Source organism: Lontra canadensis, unplaced genomic scaffold (genome assembly GCF_010015895.1).
Source record: "Lontra canadensis isolate GAN:19392208 unplaced genomic scaffold, GSC_riverotter_1.0 scaffold1, whole genome shotgun sequence".
Lineage (NCBI taxonomy): Eukaryota > Metazoa > Chordata > Mammalia > Carnivora > Mustelidae > Lontra > Lontra canadensis.
In genome coordinates this window covers 90,938,679-90,966,452 of record NW_022630995.1, presented here as the reverse complement: position 1 = coordinate 90,966,452, position 27,774 = coordinate 90,938,679, and the positions used below count along the sequence as shown (strand labels likewise).

General features: G+C 34.6%; 1 pseudogene; it reads right to left on the bottom strand.

The window, feature by feature from the left end:
• Nucleotides 1–27,774, bottom strand: LOC116867039 (annotated as a pseudogene).

Below are 27,774 nucleotides of genomic sequence, written 5' to 3'. Positions count from 1 at the left end.
TCAAATCTTCTTGTTGTTGAATGCTGCACCACTCTTGATATCATCTATGATGTCATCATGGTGGAGGCCATCAATATTGCAGCCCTCAAACCAGGCAGTCCCTCCATCTCTTTAATGGTTCCAGAGGGCCCTCTGGCTAAAGATAGGTGCTGCATCTATTGGGCAATGTGACAATTTCATCAAAAGTAATACTTCCATTGTGCTTAATGTTTCTCTGCTTCTCTTTGTCTCTTGGCAATTCCTTGAGAGCGTTAATAATCAGGCCAGAAGCAAAAGGTACCACTTAAATCTGGGCCTGTCTGTTCTGAATGGTCAGTTTCACTGCAATCCTCAGCCCCTTCCTATTACGGGTTCCTTGGGTGATGTCATCACAAACCTTTTTTGGAGACAGACTCAGGGGGCTGATCCTCAGGGCCAAGGCAGATGTGCACTGACTTCCCAACCCCATGCACCTCAGGTATAGCACTCTGGTCCTTTTAGGGTGGAATTTAAGTGACATGGTGGAGGTAGATGGAATTGGATGAACTTGAATTCTGGAGGACAAAAGAGAGCTATACCTGGGCCTTCTCTAAGTCAGAGCCAAAAGACTTAGTATCAGATAATTTCTGAATGCAAGTTACTCACTGAATGGTGAGTAGTTGCTATCCACAAATATATTACTTTTTATCCCTAATACAAAAATAGTTATATAAAAATGATGTTTGCAAGATATATATTGTCTACGAAATGTTTAATAAGACCTCTTACCAAATAAACTCTTACAGGCAACTAGAAGAGGACATATCAGAGGATACCCCCAGGCTAAAAGTAAGACAGTAATTATAACTCAGGAAACACATGGACTGAATTCAAATTTCAGCTCCCCTCATTCCTAGGGCAAGTTATATATAGGATTCAATTTTCTTATTCATAATTGAGGATAATAATAATACCTTCCTCCTGTGGGTGTTGTAAAATTTAAATGAATGCATACAATGTTTGACAGTATAAACCACAATAAATGTTATTATTATTGTTACTATTTTCAGTGGAATCAAATTTTTAAAAATTACAATAGAGGCATTATATGAGGTAATAACTCTTAACTTTTGTAATTATATTGAATGTCAGACCTGAATCTTAGTTTAGTGATGCATAGTAATTCTACTATTTCCACTGAGGACTGCAATTTTAAGTATACAACATTGGTTGTACCCTTCCATTATTAAACACAAATGTTTGCATTTAAATAATATAAAAAAAAACAAAGAATGAAATATTTTATCTATATATTAAATTTATTAGAGTTCCTGGAGGGGTGTTTCTTAGGTTCCCAGGCTAAGACTAGATTGGTCAATTCAAACCAATAATAAAGTGCCTTGCTCACTTTTTAATTGGATTTTTAATGAGTTATAATTCTTTATATGTTTTTGATAGTAATCCTTTATCAGGTGTATGGTTTGCAAATATTTCCTTCTATTCTATGAGCTACCCTTTATTCTATTGGTTGTGTCCTTTTATTCACAAAGGTTTTTAATTTTAATGTGTACAATTTAATTTTTGTTTTGTTGCCCATACTTCAGCTGTCATTTCCAAGAAATCATTGCCAAACCAAATGCTATGAAGCTTTTCCTGTTTTAAGAGTTTTATAATTTTAGTTCTTACATTTATCTTCAATGACTTTCAGATAATTTTTTTTAAATCTGTTGCAAGAGTCTAAGTTCATTTCTTTGCCTGTGGACATCCAGTTTTCTTACAACCATTTGTTTAAAACATCTTTCATCAATATATGGGCTTGAAACCCTTGTAAAAAATCATTCTCCCATGTATGTGAGGGTTTATTTCTCAGCTCTCTATTCTATTCTAGTGGTGTATAGGTCTGTGTTTCATGTCAGTAATACTACAAAATATGGAAATCAAAATAGTACAAGTTTTGGAACCAGGAAGTGTTAAGACTTCCAACTTCCTTGTCAAGACTGTTTTGGCTATTTGATATCCCTTAAGATTCCATATGAATTTTAAAAGGGACTTCTATTTCTTTTTTTTTTTTTAATAAGATGTTATTTATTTGAAAGAAACATAGCAAGAGAGGGAACACAAACAGGAAGAGTGGGAGAGGGAGAAAGCAGGTTTCCTGTTCAGCAGGGAACCTGATGTGGAACTCAATCCCAGGACTCTAGGATCATGACCTGAGCTGAACGCCAACACTTAATGACTGAGTCACCCAGGCATCCTGGATTTCTATTTCTACAAAGAAACATCATTAGGATTTGTAACGATTTTGTTAAGTTAACATATGTTAAGTAGAGCCCTGGTGGGGTGTCAGATGATGAGTATAGCTCAACAAAGACCACAGAAGAAAGTAAAATAGAGAAGTTTATTACTCACAGGTCCTGGAAGAGGTACAAAACAAGTCCTGAGGGGTCACATGAGAAATTAAAGGCTGAGTGCAGGGACAGGACCTGGGGAATATGATTTTATTAGCATTCACAGGGGGAGTGTTTCTAGGGTTTCCTGGACTAAAACCGCATTGGTCAATTCAAACCAAAAATAATGGCAGGTTGGTAAACTCAGTTGTGTGGGGGGTGGGGGGTGGGGGGTGGAGGGAGGTGGTCTTATTTTAAGGCACACACAGGGAGAAGGAGCTGAGAGGCAGGAGACATCACCAGAAGTGTTGAGGGAGTCATATCAGAAACTTAAACTTTCTTGTTTAAGACTAACTCTCTAGGGGTGCCTGGGTGGCTCAGTGGGCTAAAGCCTCTGCATTCAGCTCAGGTCATGATCCCAGGGTCCTGGGATGGAGCCACACATTGGGCTCTCTGCTAGGCGGGGAGCCTGCTTCCCTTCCTCTCTACCTACTTATGATCTCTCTCTGTCAAATAAATAAATAAAATTAAAAAAAAAAAAAAAGACTAACTCTCTGGGCTTTTATCTAGGGCATGGACTTAGGAGGTGGTCTAGTGTCAGTTCAACTAGCCACTTAGCAAACAAAATGGATTCTGAGGAAGCAAAATTATGGAATAGTTTAAACTCTAAACAGCATTTTGATAGGAATTTCATTGACTCTGCAGATTCCTTTGCATAATATTGACATCTTGACAGTTGTCTTTATCCATTAAAACAGGGTGTCTTTCTACTTATTTGTGTCATCTTTAACTTCTTTCAGTTTTATTATGTAGGATTTCAATGTACAAGTCTTTTCATCTCCTTGGTTAAGCTTATTCCTAAGCATTTAATCTTTTTGGTGTTGTTGTAAATAAAATTGTTTAATTTCCTGTTTGGACTGTTCACTAGTATATAAAATGAAGGATGGTGTGTTTTGTATCCTTTAACTTTGCTGAATTTGTTTATCAGTTCTAGCATTTTCGTTTTTGTTTTTTGATTCTTTAAGATTCCCTACATACAAGATCATGTCATCTCCAAACAGATAAATTTATTTCTTTTCCAATCCAGCTGACATTTCTTTTTCTGGCTCAATTGGTCTAGTAAAAACTTCCAATGTTATCTTGAATAGAAGTGGTGAAAGTGGGCAGCTTTGTCTTGTACCTGATCTTAAAAGAAAAGCTTTCAGTCTCACCAATGAGTTTAGTATCAGCTGTAGGTTTTTCTTCTATAGACTATCATGTTGTAGTACATTCCTTCTATTCCTGGTTTGTTGAGGGCTTTTATCATGAAAGTGTGTTAAACTAATATGATTTTAAAGGAGTTATTAATTGCAAAATTGATCCTAAGTTTATTTAAAAAGTTATGTCATTTATTTCTCTAGAAGAATTCAAAGTAAAACTTGCTACATTTATTTATACTGCAAATAATGATAAGAAATATGTTTTTAGACAATATTCAGGCAAAGAATAATTAAAAATTGAAAAGTCTGAGAAAATTGAAAGTTGACAAGTAGGAATAGGAACGTCAACTTCCTAGGTACTGTATTCATAATACAGATTTATTATGTGCAGATAAGATATTTAATTCTCTTAAATGTATACATTCATATCATAGATTCCATGTATTCTATATATCAAAATAACACAGCATCTATGAACATGAAATGGATTTTATATTTAATATTTTCCTTTAAATGTCAATATTTACTAATAACATTTAAATATAAATTCAGGTATTAGGCTTATTAAGTAATTATTTAACAACTTTGGGTATCTTATTTAATTCACTTCATATGACAGATTATCTTGTAAAAATATTTTATTTTTTTGACTGAAATGTATATTTATGAATCTTGGAACACTGCATCAAACACTAATGATATATTTTATGGTGACTAACATAACACAATAAAAAATATAAATAAAAATAAATAAATAAAATCTACATTTATGGACTACAACTCATTATCAGAAAGGTACTGGATTTTTTTTGTTTTGTTTAATAGCAATTGATATTATTAGTATTTCAAATAAGAAAAAATTGTTTTGTTTTTTTTTTATTAAAAGTATTAAAATTGAATAGACTCACTTTCTCTAATTACTGTAGTGGCTGAAACAAAGACTGTCAGATATATTGCTTAGTACAGAGCAAATGACAATATTCTTTAAACATAGCTTTTCTAGCTCTAGCAAGATTTCAAGAATTGGCATTTTTATACTTAAATATCTTTCTGTGATGAAATCAATGGTATTTAATAGGCAAAGAAATATGTGTGTATAGGTTAAGGTGGGGCTGTATGAAGGAAAGACAAGGTCATGACAGAAATGATCCTAACATTTTTGATACCTTGGATGATGGAAATTTACCCAGTAATAATTAAAATAAAAAAAGTTAAAAACCAAAATAAATTTAGCTATTTCAAAGTAATATCATAAGCAATACATAATTTACCTTTAGGATTATTTGACTGATATATTTTTAACATTTTCAAATCTAAAAATAATTTCAATTTATGAAATATACAATTACTGCTACTAGGCACTGGTCAAAATGTGTCAGTCAGTTAAGATGTAGCACCTGGGTGAGCTTTCTATTAGCCTATAACTATGCCTTTAATATCACTGATAGGAAATAATTAGTTTAGAGATTTTCCTTTCTAAAGAAAAGAAGGAAGATCTTTACTAAATGCTAAAAAATCAACTAAAGTGATGGCAGCTATGGTAGGCACTTAAAATAAGAGAAAGCAAATGCCAGATGATTTATACTGATAACCGCCAAATATGTGGCACCATTGAAAATTTTTTTAAAATTTTTTTTATTAACATATGTATTATTAGCCCCAGGAGTACAGGTCTCTGAATCATCACTTTACAGCATTCAACACATACCTTCCCCAATGTCCATAACCCAACCACCCTCTCCATACTCCTCTATCCCAGCAACCCTCAGCTTGTTTTGTGAGATTGAGTCTCTTATGGTTTCTCATCCTCTCAATCCCATCTTGTTTCATTTTTTCCTTCCCTACCCCCCAAGCCCCTCATTTTGCCTCTCAAATTCCTCATATCAGGGAGATCATATGATAATTGTCTTTCTCTGATTGACTTATTTTGCTCAGCATAATAACTCTAGTTCCATCCATGTCATTGCAAATGACAAGATTTCATTTCTTTTGATGGCTGCATAGTATTCCATTGTATAATTATATCACCTCTTCTTTATCTCATCATCTGTTGGTGGACCTCTAGGTTCTTTCCATAGTTTGGCTATTGTGGACATTGCTGCTATAAACATTTGGGTGCACATGCCCATTCAGATCACTACAATTGTATCTTTAGGGTAAATACCCAGTAGAGCAAATGCTGGGTCATAGGGTGGCTCTATTTTCAACTTTCTGAGGAACCTCCATGCTGTTTTCCAGAGTGGCTGCTCCTGCTTTCATTCCCACCAACAGTGTAGGAGGGTTCCCCTTTTTCTGCATCCTCACCGGCATCTGTCATTTCCTGACTCATTAATTTTAACCATTCTGACTGGTGTGAGGTGGTATCTCATTGTGGATTTGATTTGTATTTCCCTGATGCCAAGTGATGTGGAGTACTTTTTCCTGTGTCTGTTGGCCATCTGGATGTCTTCTTTGCAGAAATGTCTGTTCATGTCCTCTGCCCATTTCTTGATTGGATTATTTGTTCTTTGGGTGTTGAGTTTGCTAAGTTCTTTATAGATTTTGGATACTAACCCTTTATCAGATATGTCATTTGCAAATATATTCTCCCAAACTGTCAGTTGTCTTTGGTTTGGTTAACTGTTTCCTTTGCTGTGCAAAAGAATTTGATCTTGATAAAGTCCCAATAGTTCATTTTTGCCCTTGCTTCCCTTGCCTTTGGTGATGTATCTAGGAAGAAGTTGCTGTGGCTGAGGTCAAAGAGGTTGCTGCCTGTGTTCTCCTCAAGGATTTTGATGGATTCCTTTTTCACATCCAGGTTTTTCATTCATTTGGAGTCTATTTTTTATGTGTGGTGTAAGGAAATGGTCCAGTTTCATTTTTATGCATGTGGCTGTCCAATTTTCCCAACACCATTTGTTGAAGAGGCAGTCTTTATTCCATTGGACATTCTTTCCTGCTTTGTTGAAGATTAGTTGACCATAGAGTTGAGGGTCTATTTCTGGGCTCCCTAATCTGTTCCATTGATCTATATGTCTGTTTCTGTGCCAATATCATACTGTATTGATGATGACAACTTTGTAATAGAGCTTAAAGTCTGGACTCGTGATGCCACCAACTTTGGCTTTCAACATTCCTCTGGCTATTGGAGCTTTCCTGATTCCATATAGATTTTAGGATGGTTTATTCCATTTCTTTGAAAAAAAATTGATGGTATTTTGATAGGGATTTCATTAACTGTGTAGATTGCTTTAGGTAGCATAGACATTTGCACCATATTTGTTCTTCCAATCCATGAGCATGGAACTTTTTTCCATTTCTTTGTGTCTTCCTCAATTTCTTTCATGACTACTTTATAGTTTATAGTTTTCTGAGTATAGATTCTTTGTGTCCTTGGTTAGGTTTATTCCTAGGTATCTTACAGTTTTGGGTGCAATTATAAACAGAATTGACTCCTTAATTTCTCCTTCTTCTGTCTTGCTGTTGGTGCATAGAAATGCAACTGTTTTCTGTGCATTGATGTTATATCCTGACACTTTACTGTATTCCTGTATGAGTTTTAACAGTTTTGGAGTGGAGTCTTTTGGGTTTTCCACATAAAGTATCATATCATCTGCAAAGAGTGAAGTTTAACTTCTTCTTGCCTATTTGGATGCCTTTAATTTCTTTTTGTTGCCTGATTGCTGAGGTTAAGACTTCTAGTACTGTATTGAATAGCAGTGGTGATAATGGACATCCCTGCCATGTTCCTGACCTTAGTGGAAAAGCTCTCAGTTTTTCTCCATTGAGAATGATATTCACTGTGGGTTTTTCACAGATAGCTTTAATGATATTGAGGTATGTACCCTCTGTCCCTACACTTTGAAGAGTTTTGATCAAGAAAGGATACTGTACTTTGTCAAGTGCTTTTTCAGCATCTATTGAGAGTATAATATGATTCTTGTTCTTTCTTTTATTAATGTATTGTATCACATTGATTTCAGATGTTGAAACAACCTTGCAGCCCAAGAGTAAATCCCACTTAGTCATGGTAAATAATCCTTTTAATGTACTGTTGGATCCTATTGGCTAGTATTTTGGTGAGAATTTTTGCACCCATATTCATCAAGGATATTGGTCTATAATTCTCCTTTTTGATGGGGTCTTTGTCCTGTTTTGGGATCAAGGTAATGCTGGCCTCAGAAAATGAGTTTGGAGGTTTTCCTTCCATTTCTATTTTTTGGAACAGTTTCAGGAGACTAGGAATTAATTCTCCTTTAAATGTTTGGTAGAATTCCCCTGGGAAGCCATCTGGCCCTGGGCTCTTGTTTGTTGGGAGATTTTTAATGACTGCTTCAATCTTGTTACTGTGTATGGGTCTGTTCAGGTTTTCTATTTCTTCCTGGTTCAGTTGTGGCAGTTTATACATCTCTAGGAATGCATCCATTTCTTCCAGATTGTCAAATTTGTTGGCATAGAGTTGCTCATAATATGTTCTTTTTTTTTTTTTTTTAAGATTTTATTTATTTATTTGACAAGCAGAGATCACAAGCAGGCAGACAGGCAGGCAGAGAGAGAGGAAGGGAAGCAGGCTCCCTGCTGAGCAGAGAGCCCGATGCGGGGCTCGATCCCAGGACCCTGAGATCACGACCTGAGCCGAAGGCAGAGGCTTAAACCACTGAGCCATCCAGGCGCCCCTCATAATATGTTCTTATAATTGTTTGTATTTCTTTGGTGTTGGTTGTGATCACTCCTCTTTCATTCACAATTTTATTTATTTGAGTCCTTTCTCTTTTCTTTTTGATATGTCTGGCCAGGGGTTTATCAATCTTATTAATTCTTTCAAAGAACCAGCTGCTAGTTTTGTTGATTTGTTCTACTGTTTTTGTTGTTGTTTGTTTGCTTGTTTGTTTTTTCTTTTTGATTCTTTGTTTCTATTTCATTGATTTCTACTCTGATCTTTAGTATTTCTCTTCTCTGCTGGGTTTAGTGTTTCTTTGCTGTCCTTTCTCCAGCTCCTTTAGGTGTTGGGTTAGGTTGTGTACTTGAGATCTTGTTTCTTGAGAAAGGCTTGTTCACTGTATATTTTCCTCTCAGGGCTGCCTTTGCTTCCATGAGATTTTTCAATTCTTCTTTAATTTCCTGATTGACTCATTCATTCTTTAGTAGGACACTCTTTAGCCTCCATGTATTTGGGTTCTTTCCAAATTTGCTCTTGTGATTGAGTTCTAGCTTCAGAGAACTGTGGTCTGAAAATATGCAACGAATGATTCCAATCTTTTGGTACCAGTTGAGACCTGATTTATGACCCAGGATGTGATCTGTTCTGGAGAATGTTCCATGTGCACTAGAGAAGAATGTGTATTCTATTGCTTTGGATGGAATGTTCTGAATATATCTGTGATATCCATCTGGTCCAGTGTGTCATTGAAGACCTTTATTTCCTTGTTGATCTTTTGCTTGGATGATCTGTCCATTTCAGTGAGGGGGGTGTTAAACTCACCTACTATTATTGTATTATTGTTGATGTGTTTCTTTGATTTTGGTCTTAATTGGTTTATATAGTTGGCTGCTCCCATTTTAGGAGCATAGATCCTTAAAATTATTAGATCTTCTTGTTGAACGGACCCTTTGAGTATGATATAGTGTCCAACCTCATCTCTTATTATAGTTTTTGGCTTAAAATCTAATTGATCTGATATAAGGATTGCCACCCCAGCTTTCTTTTGATGTTCATTAGCACCATAAATTGCTTTCCACCCCCTCACTTTAAATCTGGTGTCTTTGGGTCTAAAATAAGTTTCTTATGGACAGCATATTGATGGTTTGGTTTTTTTTTGTTGTTGTTGTTGTTGTTTTTTATCCATTCTGATACCCTGTGTCTTTTGATTTGGCCATTTAGTCCATTTACATTCAGGGTAACTATTGAGAGATATGAATTTAGTGCCATTGTATTGCCTGTAAGGTGACTGTTACTGTATACTGTCTCTGTTCCTTTCTTGTCTACTACTTTTAGGCTCTCTCTTTGCTTAGAGGACCCTGTTCAATATTTTCTGTAGGGCTGGTTTGGTGTTTATAAACTCTTTTAGTTTTTGTTTGTCTTGGAAGCTTTTTATCTCTCTTTCTATTTTCAGTGCTAGCCTAGCTGGATATAGTATTCTTGGCTGCATGTTTTTCTCATTTAGTGTTCTAAATATATCATGCCAGTTCTTTCTGGCCTTACAGGTCTCTGTGGATAAGTCTGCTGCCAATCTAATATTGTTACCATTGTATGTTACAGACTTCTTATCCCGGGCTGCTTTTAGGATTTCCTCTTTGTCGCTAAGACTTGTAAATTTTACTATTAGATGACAGGGTGTGGACCTATTCTTATTGATTTTGAGGGGGGTTCTCTGCACCTCCTGGATTTTGATGTTTGTTCCCTTTTTCATATTAGGGAAATTCTCTACAGTAATTCTCTCCAATATGCTCCCCTCTCTTTCTTCTTCTGGAATCCCAATTATTCTAATGTTGTTTTGTCTTATGGTATCATTTATCTCTCAAATTCTCCCCTTGTAATCCAGTAGTTGTCTCTCTTTTGCTCAGCTTCTTTATTCTCTGTCATTTGGTCTTCTTTATCACTAATTCTCTCTTCTGCCTCATTTATCCTAGCAGTAAGAGCCTCCATTTTTTATTGTACCTCATTAATAGCTTTTTTTTTTTTTTTAATTTCAACCTGGTTAGATTTTAGTTCTTTTATTTCTCCAGAAAGGGCTTTTATTTCTCCTGACAGTTTTTCTCTAATATCTTCCATGCCTTTTTCGAGCCCAGCTAGCACCTTGAGAATCATCATTCTGAACTCTAGATGTGACATATTACCAATGTCCATATTGCTTAGGTCCCTAGTCTTCAGTACTGCCTCTTGTTCTTTTTTTTTTTTTTTTTTTGTGGTGAGTTTTTCTGCCTTGTCATTTTATCCAGATAAGAATATATGAAGGAGCAAATAAAATACTAAAAGTGAGGCAAAGACCCCAGGAAAATGTGTTTTAACCAAATCAGAAGAGACCCCAAATCATGGGTGGGAGAAAGGGGGTAAAAAGTTCAGGAAAAAAAAAATATTAAAAAAGAAAAAAAAATAAAGAAAAAATATAAAAAAGAAAAAAATATATGTATATATTAGACTGGTGACTAGAACAGGGTCACCCACTTAATTTGGGGAATATTTTTGTCACTTAGAAGAAACTAGCTTCCAAAATTTTAAAGGTGAAAAACATATATAAGGGTAAACACAATGAAGGGATGGAATGTGACTATAAAGATCATTTTTTTTTTAATTTCTAAAAAAGGAATTGATAAGATAAGTTGGTTAGGAGAATAAAGAAAAAGAAGTGGAGAGAATTTGCTCAGTCTGGAGACTAGAACAAGCCCAGTACTAGATTTACGGTGTATTTTGATCTATTAGAAGAAGTTGTACCCCAAAATTTTTAGAAGAAAAAGCCTTATGTGTATACAAATAATAACGTTAGATACAATGAAGAATAAAATATGACTATAATAATGAAGGTTCGAAAAAGATTTTTTTTCTTTATGAAAGGTATTAAGATAAACTAGTTAAAAAAAACATTAAAAAATGAATGCGTAAAAGTTTTAAAAAATTAAAAAAAATAATTAACTTTGCAAGACTAAAGAATCATGGGGAGAATGCCATGAATTCCGTGCTTTGCTTTCTCCTCTTCTTGAATTCCACTGTTCCTTGTAAGTGAACTTAGTCTTGGCTGGATTTCTTGTTGATTTTCTGGGGGAGGGGCCTCTTGTAGTGATTCTCAAGTATCTTAGCCTGGGAATTGCACTGCCCTTACCAGGGTCAGGCTATGTAATCCTCTCGGGTTCACTTTTGGGAGCTTTTGTTCCCTGAATGCTTTCTGTAGAGTTCTGGAGGACAGGAATGAAAATGTCGGCCTCCCAACCTCTGGCCCAGAGGAGCTGAGAGCTCAGGGCCCTACTTCTCAGTACACCCTCGGAGAAAAGTGCTCAATCACTCCCATCTCCCTGGCCTCTGGCTGCACTCTAGGCTCACCCAGCCTGTTACCAAGCGTCTCTGTCTCTGGCACACAGTTCTGCCTAGAGTCGCTGAACCCGACAGATCCCGAGCTCTTCCAGGGGGGTCTCCCTGGATTGTATGGGGTCCCCACTCACAGAGCAGTGGCCTGTGCCACAGATTACAGCTCAAGGTAACCCAGAGTTGAGAGCTCACTCCTCAGCTCTGTCTCTGTGGCCGGCTTCCCTGCTCTAATACCTGTGAGCTCTGCGACTCTCATACACCCCCAATCCTTCTATGACCCCGCAGGACATAAGGCCACACTGTCCCTGTGTGGGCTTCACCCCGGTTTAGCTCTGGAGTGATGTCCCTCAGTGGAGCAGACTTTTAAAAGTTCTGATTTTGTGCTCCATTGCTCCACCACTAGCCAGGAGCTGCCCCCCTCTCCCCACAGCAGTCTACTTTCCTCTCGCTTTGGATTCACTTCTCTGCCAGTCCAACCTTTCAGAAAGTGGTGGATTTTCTGTTTCTAGAATTGTTGCTCTTCTTCTCTTTGATCTCCTGTTGGATTTGTAGGTGTTTGGAATGGTTTGATAAGCTATCTAGCTGATCTCCTGCTACCTGATATCTTCTCAGCCTGCTACTTCTCTGCCATCTTGACTCCTCCTTCTCTTTCTTTTTTTTTTTTTTTTTAGATTTGTATTTATTTATCTGACAGACATAGATCACAAGTAGGCAGAGAGGCAGGCAGAGAGAGAGGAAGGGAAGCAGGGTCCCCACTTAGCAGAGAGCCGGATGCAGGTCTCGATCCCAGGACCCTGGGATCATGATCTGAGCCGAAGGCAGAGGCTTTAACCCACTGAGCCACCCAGGTGCCCCTTCTGTTACTTTTCTACATCACTTATTTTCCTCTTTTCTGAATCATTCCCATTAGCATATAAAGACATGTTGGTTCTACCATTTTAATAACACTTACCTGATTCCATTTATCTTCTGGATGCCACTCCTTTTCTCCCTGCCCCTGCTCAATTAAAAGTTCTTGAAAGAACTGGCTCTACATGATGTCTGCAATACTTCTTTTTACATTCTCTTGTCTAATCCAGCTTTATCTACATGGTTTCACCAAAACTGTTCTTGACAAGTTCTTCTAAGACCTTTATATGCCAAATAAGTCAACCCACTCACTCTCTACACTTTCTGCATTTTACTTCTAGCACACCACACTGTTCTGTTTCAGTTTCTCCCCAACCTGTTATGATTGGAAAATCCCATGGTTCAATACTCATTATTTCTTCTCTTTTTTCACCCTTTCCTCTGGGGATTTCGTCCTGCCTCTAAATATCATCTATGTGTTGATTTCCCAAGTTATATCTCCAAGCCCTGGCCTATCACTTGACTTCTGAAACTTTATACCACAAAACATGTTCAGCATAGAAACTTCAAGGTACAATTAACATCTCAAAATTAATGTGTCTAAAGTTGAATTTCTTATGTTACACTATTCTGACCTCTAACTCACTCAATCTGTAGTTTTCCCCTTCATAACTAATGATAACTTTACCCTCTCAGTTGCTCAGTTGCAAAACTTGAAACTATTCTGTATACTGCTTTCTCCCAACACATATATGAATTGTTTTCAAGGTTCACAGATCACCTCAACTGTGATATCTTAGTCTACATCATATGGATTTATGTCAATTGTTCTGTAACTGGTGTTTCAGATTCCTTTCTATTCTCCACACTCATAACAAAACTATTTTCATAAAATGCAAATCATTCCACATCTCTGTTCCAAATTCCCCAGTGGTTTCCTGTTTCCCTCAGAACAAAGACCAAATCCACATGACTGAATACTATCTACCTTTAAGCCCTCTCTAAACTTACCTCCTTCTTCTCTTCCAGAGTCCCTCTACTATAACAACACTGATTCTGCTTATTCCTGAACACCCCAGACATCATCCCACCCTATAATCTTTGTTCTGTTTCCTCTACCTGGAATGTTCTTCTTCTATATAACCTTTCCTCCAGCTTCACCTCCTTGACCTTTTTACTCAAATACCACTTTCTTAATGATGGCAATACAGTTAACTTGGACTTTACTTTCTCAACTCACTTGATGTTATTTACCCCAATTTTTCCATAACATTTATAACCTTATAGTTTTTTATGTAACAAATAATTTTATATTTATTATATACTGTATTATTTATTACACTATTTTTACTCTCTGCCTTTCCAGAATGTTAAATACAGAGATCATTTGAAGTTTTTTTTCACTAAGATTCAAAGTGCACAGAAAAGTGCTTGCACATTCATAATTACCAGACATATGAATAAGTAAATAACTGAATTTATATAATATGGAAATGTATTTACCTGCTACATTATAAAGCATAAACAAACATGCATGTAATAAGGAGATAAAAAATAAGTACCTGTATTTTAACTTTATAACACAGTGGGCCATTGTGAATGCTTGTGGGGTTTCTGCTGTTGGTGGTGGTCATGAGGTAATATTTATAAAGAAAGATAAATAGAATAATTTTTTTTAAAGATTTTATTTATTTATTTGACAGAGAGACACAGCAAGAAAGGGAGCACAAGCAGAAGGAGTGGGAGAGAGAGAAGTAGGCCTCCTGCTGAGCAGGGAGCCTAATGGGGGGCTCAATCCCAGGACCCTGGAATCATGACCTGAGCCAAAGGCAGACTTTTAACTGACTGAGCCACCCAGGTGCCCCTAAAATTTATTTTTAATTTTAAATATTTTAACATTGTGGTGTCAAGTTAACCTGAGCTTGGTGTACTTATATTTAATAATTTTTATATTTTGAATGATAAAATCAGTGTATCATTAAGAAATACTAAGAAGTATGATATCAAGTAAAATGAACTATAGTAGTATATTAGATACTTAATGTAGTGCAAGAAATACACTGCCAATTATTAAAAATTAATATCTTATTATTTGAAGAATAAAATGCAATGTAAATATTCTAGACTTTGAGCTAGATGGTGTGGATTCTAAATCTAATTCTACGACTAAGTACATTAGAAAACAGAGTGGGGAAAAATATTTGTTTTCTCCACTTGAGATTCTTTACATATATAATTTGAGAGTTTGGTTACAGGGCCATCTAAGTTTCTTTCCAGCTCTGAGAATATATGACTTCCTCAAATAAAAAATAATAATTTTAAGTATTTTAAAATTGTTTGGGAGTTGATGAAATGTCCAAGTTACATGGAATTTTTTATAGTAGTTTCCCAGATTTTTCTGTTTAAACTTTCAGATTTAATAGTTAGTGTGTTTAAAAAAAAAATTGTGTTTGATTTTATAATTAAAGTCACAACAGGGGAACCTGGGTGGCTCAGTTGGTTAAGTGTCTGTCTTTGGCTCAGGTCATGGTTCCAGAGTCCTGGGATCGAGTCCCACAACAGACTCTTTATTCAGCAGTGACCCTGCTTCTCCACTTTCCTTTCCCCCCAAACCCACACTCTCTCGATAGCTCTCTCCCTCACAAATAAAATTTTAATTTTTTAAAAAAGAGAAAACTATAGAGAATAAATTGATGGCTAACAGGGTAGGTGGGTGGGGAGGTTGGGTGAAATAGGTAATGGAGATTATAGAGAGTACTTGCTGTGATGAGCGCCAGGTGATGGATGGAAGTGTTGAATCACTATATTGTACACTTGAAACTAATATTATACTGTATGTTAACTGGAATTTAAATAAAAACTATTTTTAGTGCCAACAAGCAACATATAGCATGTTTAACATTCACTTTATATTATGTTTAATATAGAAGCAAAGCATTTCCCAATATAATTGTCTTACTTTCTATACTGTTATATTTTTGTAGTTACTGAAATAGTAACAGGAAAATGGTGATGTTAAACAAAACTATCAATAGCTCTACAAGTGCAAGAGAAAACATGATTTTAAGAAGAAATTAGTTAAGATTATAGTATACTTTTACATATGATCTCTAATCTGACTTAATTTTTATTGTATTCTAGAACAAGCTGCTTATGCTCACTCTAGATATAAAGCAATGCTTAATACCACATCATAAGGCAGCTCACAGCATAAGCAAAGACATCTGTGAATAGTACCATGCATACTTATGAACTGTGGTGCTCAAATGGTTTTGTTAGCAAAGCATTGCCACCTAATTTATTTTTATAGCAAATGGAAGCCTCATTTTTCATGGTTTGGTAGTTGCATTCAAATATACCAATAATTTCAAATGCAATCACTTCTATACTGCAAATTTTATTTGAGAACATAAGATGGAATTGTTAGTTCTGTTGATGGGCAGACAGCTTCTCCAATAGCAGTTTGCCTCAGTCTTTTCTTGCTATTTTTAAATTAATTTTAAAATAATATTTTAGTAAAATTTAGGAAGTTTGATTTTATGTAAGAAGTAAATATGACTTCCAAATGTACGAAAATGAAAAATTATAAACTTTCTTTCTTAGAGCTTTGGAAATGTGTCATTTATTTTCCTGTATTTTCAGTAGCTGAAAGCATTTTTACATAGGAAAATGAAAACATTAAAAAATTTATGATTAACATATGTCAAAAGAAATTATCTATAAATAAGAGATCTACGAAAACAACAAATTCCTTTATAGAACAGAATACAGACGCTGAGAAATTATAATACTCTGTATAAATTTAGCTTTTTCAAATAGAGTATTTCACATGCCACTTTTAAGTCATATATTCAAAAGTAGTAATGGCAATTTGACATGTAGGTGTTTCTATTTGTCTCTGAATCAGAAAATATGAAATAAAATAGCCTTGAATCTAAATTTCTAAGTCATGACTTCCCAATAATATATTTGTGTTTGTCTAAGGAATTCTTCATTAAAGTTTGGCAAAATTTTATAGAACAAATCACTAAGTTATTTTGCCTATGAAATTGCAGCAATAACAATATTATTCAATGATCCATTTAATCCTTTGTATAAGAGTTTAATGATTTTCAAAATGCTCCTAGATGTAAATAAATGAAACTTGATGAAAATTAAGTGGAACTAGCAGCTCTGCAAGAGTCTATAACAATAAGAGAATGATAGAAATAATAAACACATTTTGTCATGTCAGAAACAGCAAGGCATGCTACATAAATGATGTAGGATAAACTTGCAAGTCTAGCAGACAATGATACAATTACTAATAATGGTAATTTTTTAAATTTTAATTGTAATATTATAAATATAAGTTATAATTTATGATTATAATTTACAATTATAATTCATACTTTATGCTCCATTTTTTCCACACTTTTCTATATACAGTAACACTTTATTCTCACAACTCTATCAAGAAAATGCTGTTATTATTTACTGTTAATGTATGGAGTTTCAGAAGGGAAATAACATAACACCACATAACTGATACATGATGGAACCAGGACTTGTGGGCTCTTGACAGTCACCACTGACTATCATTTTAATCGCAAAACAAAGAATCATATATAGTGATTTTTTTTTTTTTTAAAGATTTTATTTATTTTTCAGCGACAGAGGGAGAGCGAGCAAGCACAGGCAGACAGAGGCAGAGGGAGAAGCAGGCTCCCCGCCGAGCAAGGAGCCCAATGTGGGACTCGATCCCAGGACGCTGGGATCATGACCTGAGCCGAAGGCAGCCGCTTAACCAACTGAGCCACCCAGGCGTCCCATATATAGTGATTTTTTATAAACTTATATTTACACAGACCATAAAGACGGATTGTAAGTGAAAAACTGAGAAAAATCCCTCCTAACCTGCTGATCCCATGATCCCATGTCATTTCTTCAGAAGCATAGACATTGTAAGGCAAAGGGAATGGGTCTAAGACACATAGAGAATAAAGTCAAGGCAGACGGTGGCATGTATTGTTGCCATATTGAGCACAAAGGGTGGTTTATCATATGAAACACATACTATTATTGGAAGTTAGACCAGAGAGGAACATCAGTGCTCAGGTGTCACCTAAGGTATCCATTCACCTGTGCTCCTCTAATGCCAGCACCCACAGAAAATCACAAACCAGTAGCTACATCACCTTCTCCAACAGAGCCAGCAGAAACCCTGGCTCAAGATACTGCAGGAAACAAGAAACAACCTATCAGTTCAACATTGCACTCTTGTTCAACAAATGGGAATGGCAAGGGGACAGAGACTTCAAATGGCCTTTGGCAAAACAAACTCAAGTGTCTCTGGAACACAATCCTGGAATGTTCTGCATTAAGGGACTCTGTTGGAATCAGTATTTAGGCTGTGGTGCTGCTAATTTTTTTGGTTACTGTGATTATCAGAAAGTATTTATACATCAGAAACAAGCTGCAGCAACTAGATATGGTTTCATATTAGGTCCGCAAGTTGGTGTTTTGCAAAGTGCAGCTCAAGTGTGCATCCAAGCAGCAATACCTCCTTTACTGAGGAGAATCTTTATAACATGAATTAAGACCCAGTGGACCTCTACTGTTTTATGCCTGTAATTGCAGAAAATAGTGATCAAATGTCACTGTGTGAGACCCTTTTAAGCTCCAGGGTAATTTTTCTATGTCCGTTTTGCCTGGAATTCCAACATGTCAGTGACATTGAGTAGAATGACTGTAGTTCAAATCTATGTACTGTCAATGATACTAATGATATAGTCCTTTTTTTTTTTTTTTAAATCCTAATGGACCCAGTCTTTCTGGTCATTGCACAGTTCTATTCAAAACATCAACACTTTGCAGGTAACACATATATTTTTAGAACCCATGAATCTTATATCTTTCAAAAAGAACACTCTCTGTGAGACAGGAAATGAAGTATCCTGGTCTCTCATCAAGGAGAGAGGAATAATAATTAAAATCAACAAATCTTATTTTTCATAATTGTAATTTTTTCTCTTATAATTATAAATGTTGCATTTCTTAAGTTTTCATTTATTAGAGATAATCCTTTTCATATTATCTGGCTATAGAGTGGTAATTCCAATAATATGGTACTTCTGAGAAGCCTTTGGAAAGCAGAACACTGTAGAAATGGAAGGATTAAAATAAATTTCCAATAGTTTGTATTAATAGCATATCTATCATTAGTGCTCAGTAAATATTTTCTATATTGTTGCCTTTTTAAGTCTCTTTTTTAACTTAAATAACTTTTCCAAAAGGGTTATTTTTGAATAATTTGACCTCCACCTTGTATATAAAATTTTTCAACAGCTGAGAGATAGAATGGTTGAGAAGGAGATAATATGAAACTCTTTTCTGTAATGGTATCAGTCTTGAGAATGTACTGAAGTTTGTTTTGTTTTTTATCTTCTTAGACACAGTTCAGTTTCCATTATCTACAGACTGTCTTGGGACATTAGGGCACTGATGAAATTGAGTATATATTTAGACATAAGAAATTTTGTATATCTTTAAGAAGTAGCAGTAACAATCTTTCATTTATGGTTATATAGGTGGTTGGAATAATTTTGTGAGTACATTAAAGTATGAGGTACTTTCAGTACTGTCTAATTGCATGTATGTGTATAAGTCTTTAATTTTTTAAAAAAATTTGAAACAAAGTTGTTTTACTTTTTTACACCCAGTGTTCTAAATCTTTGTCTTTATCTTCAGCCTGTTTCCTTCAATGTCTTTAACCCATCAAAGAATTCTTTTGTCTAAATTATCTATGGGAAGAAACTGGCATTGAAAAAAGAACAGGAGGAGCCTGGGTGGCTCAGTTGGTTAAGCATCTCTTGATTTCAGCATGGGTCATGATCTCGGGGTTGTTAGACTAAACCCTGCTCCAGGCTCCACTCTGAGTGTGGAGCCTCCTTGGGATTTTCTCTCTCCACCTTCCTTCTGCCTCTTCCCCAAGCCCTCTCTCCCCCTTTGGGGGGAGAAAAAGACAACAGATGTTAAACAACATGAAATATGATATTTATTCAGTGAGATGGTTGGATTGCAGTTTGGCCATCAGTGAGGAAACTAGGAATAATTTTCTCTGTAAGTCACACGACATAGAGATATCTTGAAACTGTTTTATGATTCTAAATTACTCATAGCAAGTGCTAAACTGATTTAAGTCTGACCACCTTCAATTGTTTTGGTCAGGTGAGAATGTTAATTGTGTCAAATGACTGAATTTACTTGACTGTACTTATTCTATACCTATGCATTGATACCTATGCATCTATACTTATGCATCTATACCTATCTATATATATGAGTGTGTGCATATATAGTATATACACTCATGCACTTAGACATATACTGACCCATTTATGTCTATATATTTTTAGAACTTTTTAAATGTTCTTGACAACTTAATTTGTAATGATCAAAACCTGGCAACAAAACAAATACCCATCAACAGGTGAAGAGAAAAGCAATTATGGCATGTCCATACAATGGAATACTACTTAGCAATAAAAGAGACAAATTATTGACATACAACATGGGTGGATTTGAAAATATTAATAATGAGTGAAAGAAGTCAGAAAAAATGAAATACATGCTATATGATTCCATTTATATGTGTCTATAAAATGCAAATAAATTTATAATAACAAAAAGCAATCAGTGGTTGCCTGGAAATTTTGAAGAATGATAGATATATTCATTATTTTTATTTTGGTGGTGACTTCACAGATATATTCATATGTCAATACTTAAACTTCCTACTCTAAATATGTACTGCTTATTATAGGTTAATTATTCCTCAGTGAAAGTAAGAAAGTTAAGGTTATAAAAGCTAAGGTTATATAAGTTTGTATACACACACACACACACACATGCAAGTATGTATGCATGTTGTATGTATATATGAAGAAAAAAATAATTCTCAGAATTTTAATTAAATATATACTCTCTAGCCTAAGAGGAAATTATCAAATTTATATTAAAGGGTATATTTCATTAATACTTTCCCTAAAAGTAATATTTTAAACTAATTTCCTTTGCTACAAAGAAAAAATAATTAATTTCCTTTGCTGTAAAGAAAAACAATTAACATTTCCAGTTTGCCTTACCTGATATCAAAGGAGTGCTTTGAATTTCCAAAAGACAAAAGTTGACAAAAGCAGAAGTTTAAGTCTAAGATGTGTTCTACTGAAATGTCTCCTAAATGCATCATCAGTGATTAACCTGTTACTGAAACCAACGCACATTTTGTGGTTTTGTATTCATCACTGGGGACTAAGTCTTGCTTTTCAATTACTCTTCTACTTAGAAAACATAGAACAACAGTCTGCTGATGATAGAAGATTCCTCCTCCAAAACAAAAATGTTCTGAAAATGAAAATCCTCAGAATTCACAGTGCTTCAATTTAAGTATACTAATGACACCAAATAATCATCTTTGACTTGTAATTGACATTCTTTTTTGCAGTTTTGCTGATAGTTTCTTAAATCAAGGGAGAATTTGAAAATTTTCATAATATCCTTATGAAACTTATTTTGATGCTTCAGCTATGACATACTAAAAGTCTGAAATGCTCACCTTGCTAATTATGCATATATTTTTGATAATATTTTTTGAAAAGCCATCTTGCACCTTTGTAAAAATTTAAAAATACACACACTGTAGTCCTACTATATTAAGTAAAACAAAATTTAAAGTTATGTAATTAAAATCTATACCTTTTCAAACTTTTATTTATAGTTAACATATAGTGTAATATTGGTTTCAGGTGTAGAATTTAGTAATTCCTCCCTTACATATAACACCCGTACTCATCACAAGTGTCCTCCTTAATACTCATCACCCATTTAACCCATCTCCTATTCACCTCCCCTCCATCAACCCCCAGTTTGTTCTCTAGTTAAGAGCATAACAAATAGCATGGAGGACAAGGGGATTTAGAGAGGAGAAGGTAGTTGAGGGAAATTGGAAGGGAGGTGAACCATGAGAGACTATGGACTCTGAAAAACAATCTGAGGGGGTTGAAGGGGCGGGGGGTGGGAGGTTGGGGGAGCCAGGTGGTGGGTATTGGAGAGGGCATGGTTTGCATGGAGCACTGGGTGTGGTGCAAAAACAATGAATACTGTTACACTAAAAAAAAAAAGAGTCTCTTATGGTTTTCTTCTCTTTTTTTCCCCCTTCGCTATGTTCATCTGTTTTGTTTCTTAAATTCCACATATGAGTAAAATCATATGGTATTTGTCCTTCTCTGACTTATTAAAAAAAATACACACCATGTAATATAGCTCTGATTTTGCCCATCTTTGGAAGGATCTTGGGCACACATCCTGTTATCTTTATTAAATGTCAATGAAGAACCACACATGGGATGAAGTAATGTCATTACATGTCTTATAAAAACTAATGTTGTACTGTATGGTGACTAACATAACATAATGAAATAAAACAGTAAAATAAATGTATACAGACTCAGAAAAAAAATAAAGGTATATAGACTCAAGAAAAAAAATACTGAGCCTGCATACATGGCTCCTTTTTCAAATGTGGGAAAATTGAAAAATATCCACCACTAAGTAAATCAGATAATCTGTGTCCCTGCTTAATACCCTTCCTGTGAGGATGTGGCCAATTCACCAACATACAGTAACAAATATAACCACAGTGATCCTTCAGTGTATTGACTTTTTAAAGATTATATAGAAAAAGTTTGAATAATCTGTTATAGTTGAAAAGACAGCTTTAGTATTGATATTTGATTAATACAATAATGCCACCAGTATACTAGTTCTCTTTACTTTTATATTCTACTATATTTCCAAAATTTGGATAGACTCTCCAAGATATAAAGAATCAATAGTACTGTGAATGTAATGAATCTTACTTCTTTTATACAAATTCATAGCAACACATTTAACCAGTCATAGCATTATATAGCATTATCCATACATATGAAAATAATTTCTAATGAATTGCAATTGACTTTAGATAACTTCACAATATACACTAAAACTACCTTATCTAGTAATAAATATTATCAAGGCTTCTCTTATTATCTTAAGAACCTGTTTAAAATTAAATGTTCCTTTTACTGATTTTAAGTTTTAAAATATAATGGAACGTGGAATATAACTCTCTGAAAGTTTTGATTTTTTTTTTTTTTTGGACTCTTCAAATTGAAAGTGGTTTAGAACACTTGTGGGTTTTTTGGGGGAGGCAGGTTCTTTTTTTTTTTTTTTACTGAACTCTTAGAACTCATACCTGAAGAACCTTAAGGTTGCCTTCTGTTTTTATTTTCAAATGAAGAAATGGGTTAATTAAAAAGAAAGGGAGAAGGTATTCACATATTTCAAGATTGTGATTTAATCATCTACCCTTATTACTTCTCAAACCTTGTTTTTTCTTCCTGGCTCACCTCATCTTTTTAACTCCTCCATTTGGAAATAACAGTATCAGTATGAGCTCTTGAAATATCAAATTCTTATACTGTGTCACAGTAGTTATAAATCTTAATTACATTAACATCTGCAAAAGGGTAGAAAGCTTGGTGGTTTTGGAACTTAAGCCAAGATCTATATCTTGAGTTCAAGTTTGTATAGTGATGAAAGCTGAAACATAATCAAACTTTCCAAAAACCCACTAATGTAGTGTTTAGTATACCTATAAGTAATAAAATGCAGGTGATTTAAGAAAGCTATTATTTGAGAATCTTGATTTATTCATAGGATTTGATGCAGATCTTCGTAAGGAACATCTATCATTCTGCCATATTAAAAGAAGGAAGTCCTACCACTCGTGACAACATAGATGGACCTTAAGGACATTATACTGAGTGAAATAAGCCAGAAAATGAAAGACAAATACTATTTGATCTTACTTATATATGATATCTTAACCATAGACTTATGAGTAACATTGATAAAGTCACTTATCTGATGGTGTATACTTTAATATGTCCTATTCCTGGACACTATTTAGGTTATTCTGCCCTGTTTTGTTCTTTACTTTTTTTCTGTTTATTTCTGTTATATTTATTCTGTTCCACTGACCTATTTGTCTGTTTTTGTGCCAGTATCATACAGCTTTGATTACTACAGATTTGTAGTGTATCCTAAAATCTTGTATTATGGTACCTCTAGCTTTGTTTTCATTCCTCAAGATTGCTTTGACTATTCTGATCTTCCACGGTTCCATATAAATTTCAGTATTATTTTGTTCCAGTTTTGTGAAAAATGCTGTTGGGATTTTGATAGGGATTGCATTGAATATAAGCACTTCTTTGGGCAATAAAGACATTTTAACAATATTGATTCTTCCAATCTATAAACAAGATATATCTTTCTATTTTTTGTGTCATCTTCAAGAAACAGAATAGAGAATCCAAATTTTAAACTCAAGGGAATATGATTAATTAATCTATGACAACTGCAGCAAGAATATATAATAGGGAAGACAGCCATTCGATAAATGGTGCTGGAAAAATAGGACCAGCTACATGTAAAAGAATGAAACTGGACCACTTAATACCATACACAAAAATAAACTCAAAATGGATGAGAAGACCTAAGTGTGAGACCTAAAACCATAAAAATCCTAGGAGTCAGCACAGGCAGTAACTTCTCTGATCTCATCTGTAGTAACATTTTTCTAGGTATGTCTCCTGAAACAAGGGAACAAAGGCAAAAATAAACTATTGGGATTACATCAAAATAAAAACTTTTGCACAGCAAAACAAAATGGCAACCTATGGAATGGGAGAAGACTATTTCCAAATGATATACCCAATAAGGGGTCCATATCCAAAATGTATAAATAACTTCTATAACTCAACACACACACACACACACACACACACACACACACACACCTCAAACAATCCAATTAAAAATTGGTCAGTGGGTGTGCCTGGGTGGCTCAATGGGTTAAAGACTCTGCCTTCGGCTCAGGTCATGATCTCAGGGTCCTGGGATCTAGCCCCACATCGGGCACTCTGCTCAGCAGGGAGTCTGCTTTCGCCCCTCTCTCTCTGCCTGCCTCTCTGCCTACTTGTGATTTCTGTCAAATAAATAAATAAAATCTTTAAAAAAAAATTGGGCAGAGGACCTGAATGAACATTTCTCCAAAGAAGACATACAGATGGCCAACACACATGAGAAAATCCTCAACATCTCTCATCATCAGAGAGATGCAAATCAAAACCACAATGAGATATGACCTTACACCAGTTAGAATGAAATCAAAATGACAAGGGATAACAAGTTTTGGCGCAGATGTGGAGGAAAAGGAATTCTGTGCACTGTTGGTGGGAATGTACTTTGGTACCATTGTGGAAAACAGCATAAAGGTTATGCAAAATATTAAAAACAAAAATACCATATGCTACAGTAATTCGACTATTGAGTATTTAACCGAAGAAAACAAAACAATAATTTGAAAAGATATATATATTCCTATGTCTATTGTAGCATTACTTATAATAACCAAGATACAGAAGCAACATAAGTTGAATACAACAAATATTGTATATATACATATAGATTCAAACACACATACATACATACATATATGCACATATACACACGATGGAATATTACACAGTAAAAAAAAAAAAGAAAGGATGAGATTGTGCCATTTAAGACATCATAGATAGACCTAGAAGGTATTATGCTAGGTAAAATAAATCAGAACAACAGATGCCATTTAAATCTATTCATAAGTGGAATCTTAAAAAAAAATCTAAAAAAAAAAAAAAAAGAAACAAACAAAACACAGAAACAGAATTAGATCTAAAAATACAGAGAACTGATGTTCCAGACAGGAGGGGAGTGGGGGTTGATCAAATGTGTGAAGGGGAGTGGGAGATAATACACTTCCAGTTATGGAATGAATAAATCATGGGAAAGGCATAGCATAAGGAATACAATCAAGGATATTGTAATAGTGATGTAACAGGACAGCTGGTAGCTACACTTGTGGTGAACATAGCTTAATATAAGAACTTGTCAAATCACTAAGTTGCACACCCGAAACTAATGTAACATTGTGTATCAACTACACTCACTTTTTGTTTGTTTCTCATCCAGGCCTAAGTTATTGGAATGCCCCCCCACCTTTTGAGAGCAGACACTATTTCAAGCAAAGAAAAAGAAAAAGGAAATTGTTAGCCTTCTTTAATTACTTGGGAAAAAATATCACGAGGATGAATATTAGAATAATAGCCTATATATATTATATATGATATATGAAATTTTATCTTCTTAGCCTATTGTTTTGGCTAAAAAGTCAAAAAAGTCTTAAGAGTGGGAATACTTCAGAGCTAGATATACAGATTCTTAATTTTCTTTACTACTGGCCATTGTTCCATAAATTGATTAATTAAATTTTAAAGAATAACACTTAGGTTAATTTTAAAAGCATGATCTCAAAGAAGTCAAGATTCTTCTAATTTAGAAAGGCAAGTTATAATTGAAGTTTATAATAGCATTAAACTTACGTTCTGCTTGACTTCTTTTAACAACTTCAGCTGTTAAAGCTTTGATAAACTCTGTGTGCCTTTAGAAGAGTCATTTTGCCTTCTCTGAGGTTGTAAATAATGGATTAGTAATGTATAATGTGTTCCTAAAAGCGAGTACTGCCTTGTTTAACACTATCTGTCAGTTATAATGATGCTGAAATAGAACTCAGTGTGAAAGGAACATTGGAGAAGGTACTGCTGCTCGGTGTGAATGTGAATTAATTTGTATCAGTTACACAATTCCTTCATTTTTTAATGCAATTATGTGTTACCTGTATCTCAGAAAGATAGCCAAGCATATGGCATTTTGGTTTGATACTTTTTGATTGGCTGAAATATAGGTAATATTACAAGCTTGACTTAAAGAACATTAGAAAAACTTTTTTTTAATGAAGGCTAAGATTTTTTGGGCATCATATGGTGCTAGAATCTGTATCTGAATTAAACATATTCTTAAATGTTTATAATTAAGTTTTTGAGTAATTTGATTGTGAGTAGTTTTAAAATTGTTCTCAACACAGAAATTCTGATAGCATGTAAGATTCAGCTTAAAGTAGCAAATGAATTAAAATATATTTGCTATAACTTGCGAACATCCTAAAATCAGATTCAGACAATGTGTTTGAATTAATGAAATGCCAGCTCACCAATGGAGAAATCACAGCTCAATTGCCTTAAAAACCAGGTAGGCTCTGAGAACACAATTCCTATCACAGATTATTTTTCATATTAGAGAAAAGGAAAAGAGCCTTGTGAGCTCTCATCAGTTGATTTGATTGCAATAAAGTGAATCTGAAAAAGTGAATCTTGATCCCAAGTCTGGTTGGCTCAGTCAGTTAAGTATCTGCCTTGTGTCCAGGTCATGATCTCATGGTTCTGGGATTGAGTCCCACATAGAGCGCTCTGCTCATCAGGAAGGCTGCTTCTCCCTTTCCTTCCTCCTGCTTGAGCACGTGTGCTCTCTTGCTCTCTGGAAAATAAATAAAATCTTAAAAAAAATGAATCTTGATATATTCTGGGAAATATTTGAGTTTCAAATGAGATGACCTCAAATTCATTTACATGTGTCTGTGTCGACAAATGTTTCTAGACTGAGTGTATTGATAAGCTAACTACCACAAAAAAATGCTGCAAGTAGTCTGGTTTTTTTTTTTCTTCATAAAATCAGGCTTTTTGTGTGTGATTTAATATATTTTTTTAAAACATGACACTTCATGTTAAAGATGCCCCATTACTACAATTTGAAATTTACTATACAAATTGACTTATTTTTAGAAACAAACATATTTTAAGATCACTTTTGTTAAATACCATACATAACTTAATGCCTAACTGTATGCACTAAGTGTATATCTAAATATTTTGGATTTAATTTCACTCATGAGTTAAGGACATTCACAACAATGTGTAGACCAGAATTGTTCAGAAATAAAAACACAATTTTCTCATAAATACTCAGTTAATTATTACTGTATTTCCCAGAAATTTTGAACAAAGGAGGATCCATTAAGAGTTTATGTGATTCCACTGCACATTTCAGAAAAGTCAGTGGCAATAATAATAGCTATAATAATATTAATTCTACCATTTAATAGCTATTGGTATTTTCGCTGTGTCAGGGTAATGTGCAAACTGTATTACTGGGACCAACTTATGACTGCAGCATAATTTTATGTATATAATATAGTTAATGTTCCCATTTTAAAAAAATGAGAAATAGTGGCATATGGAAATAGAACTTGCCAGAGTTTTTGGTAGAAAAGGATTAACTCAGGTTTATTTACTCAAACCCTGCTCATTCCAAAGATGACTTGGTCATTTTCTAAAGCATAAACTTTGAACCCTTGGACCAT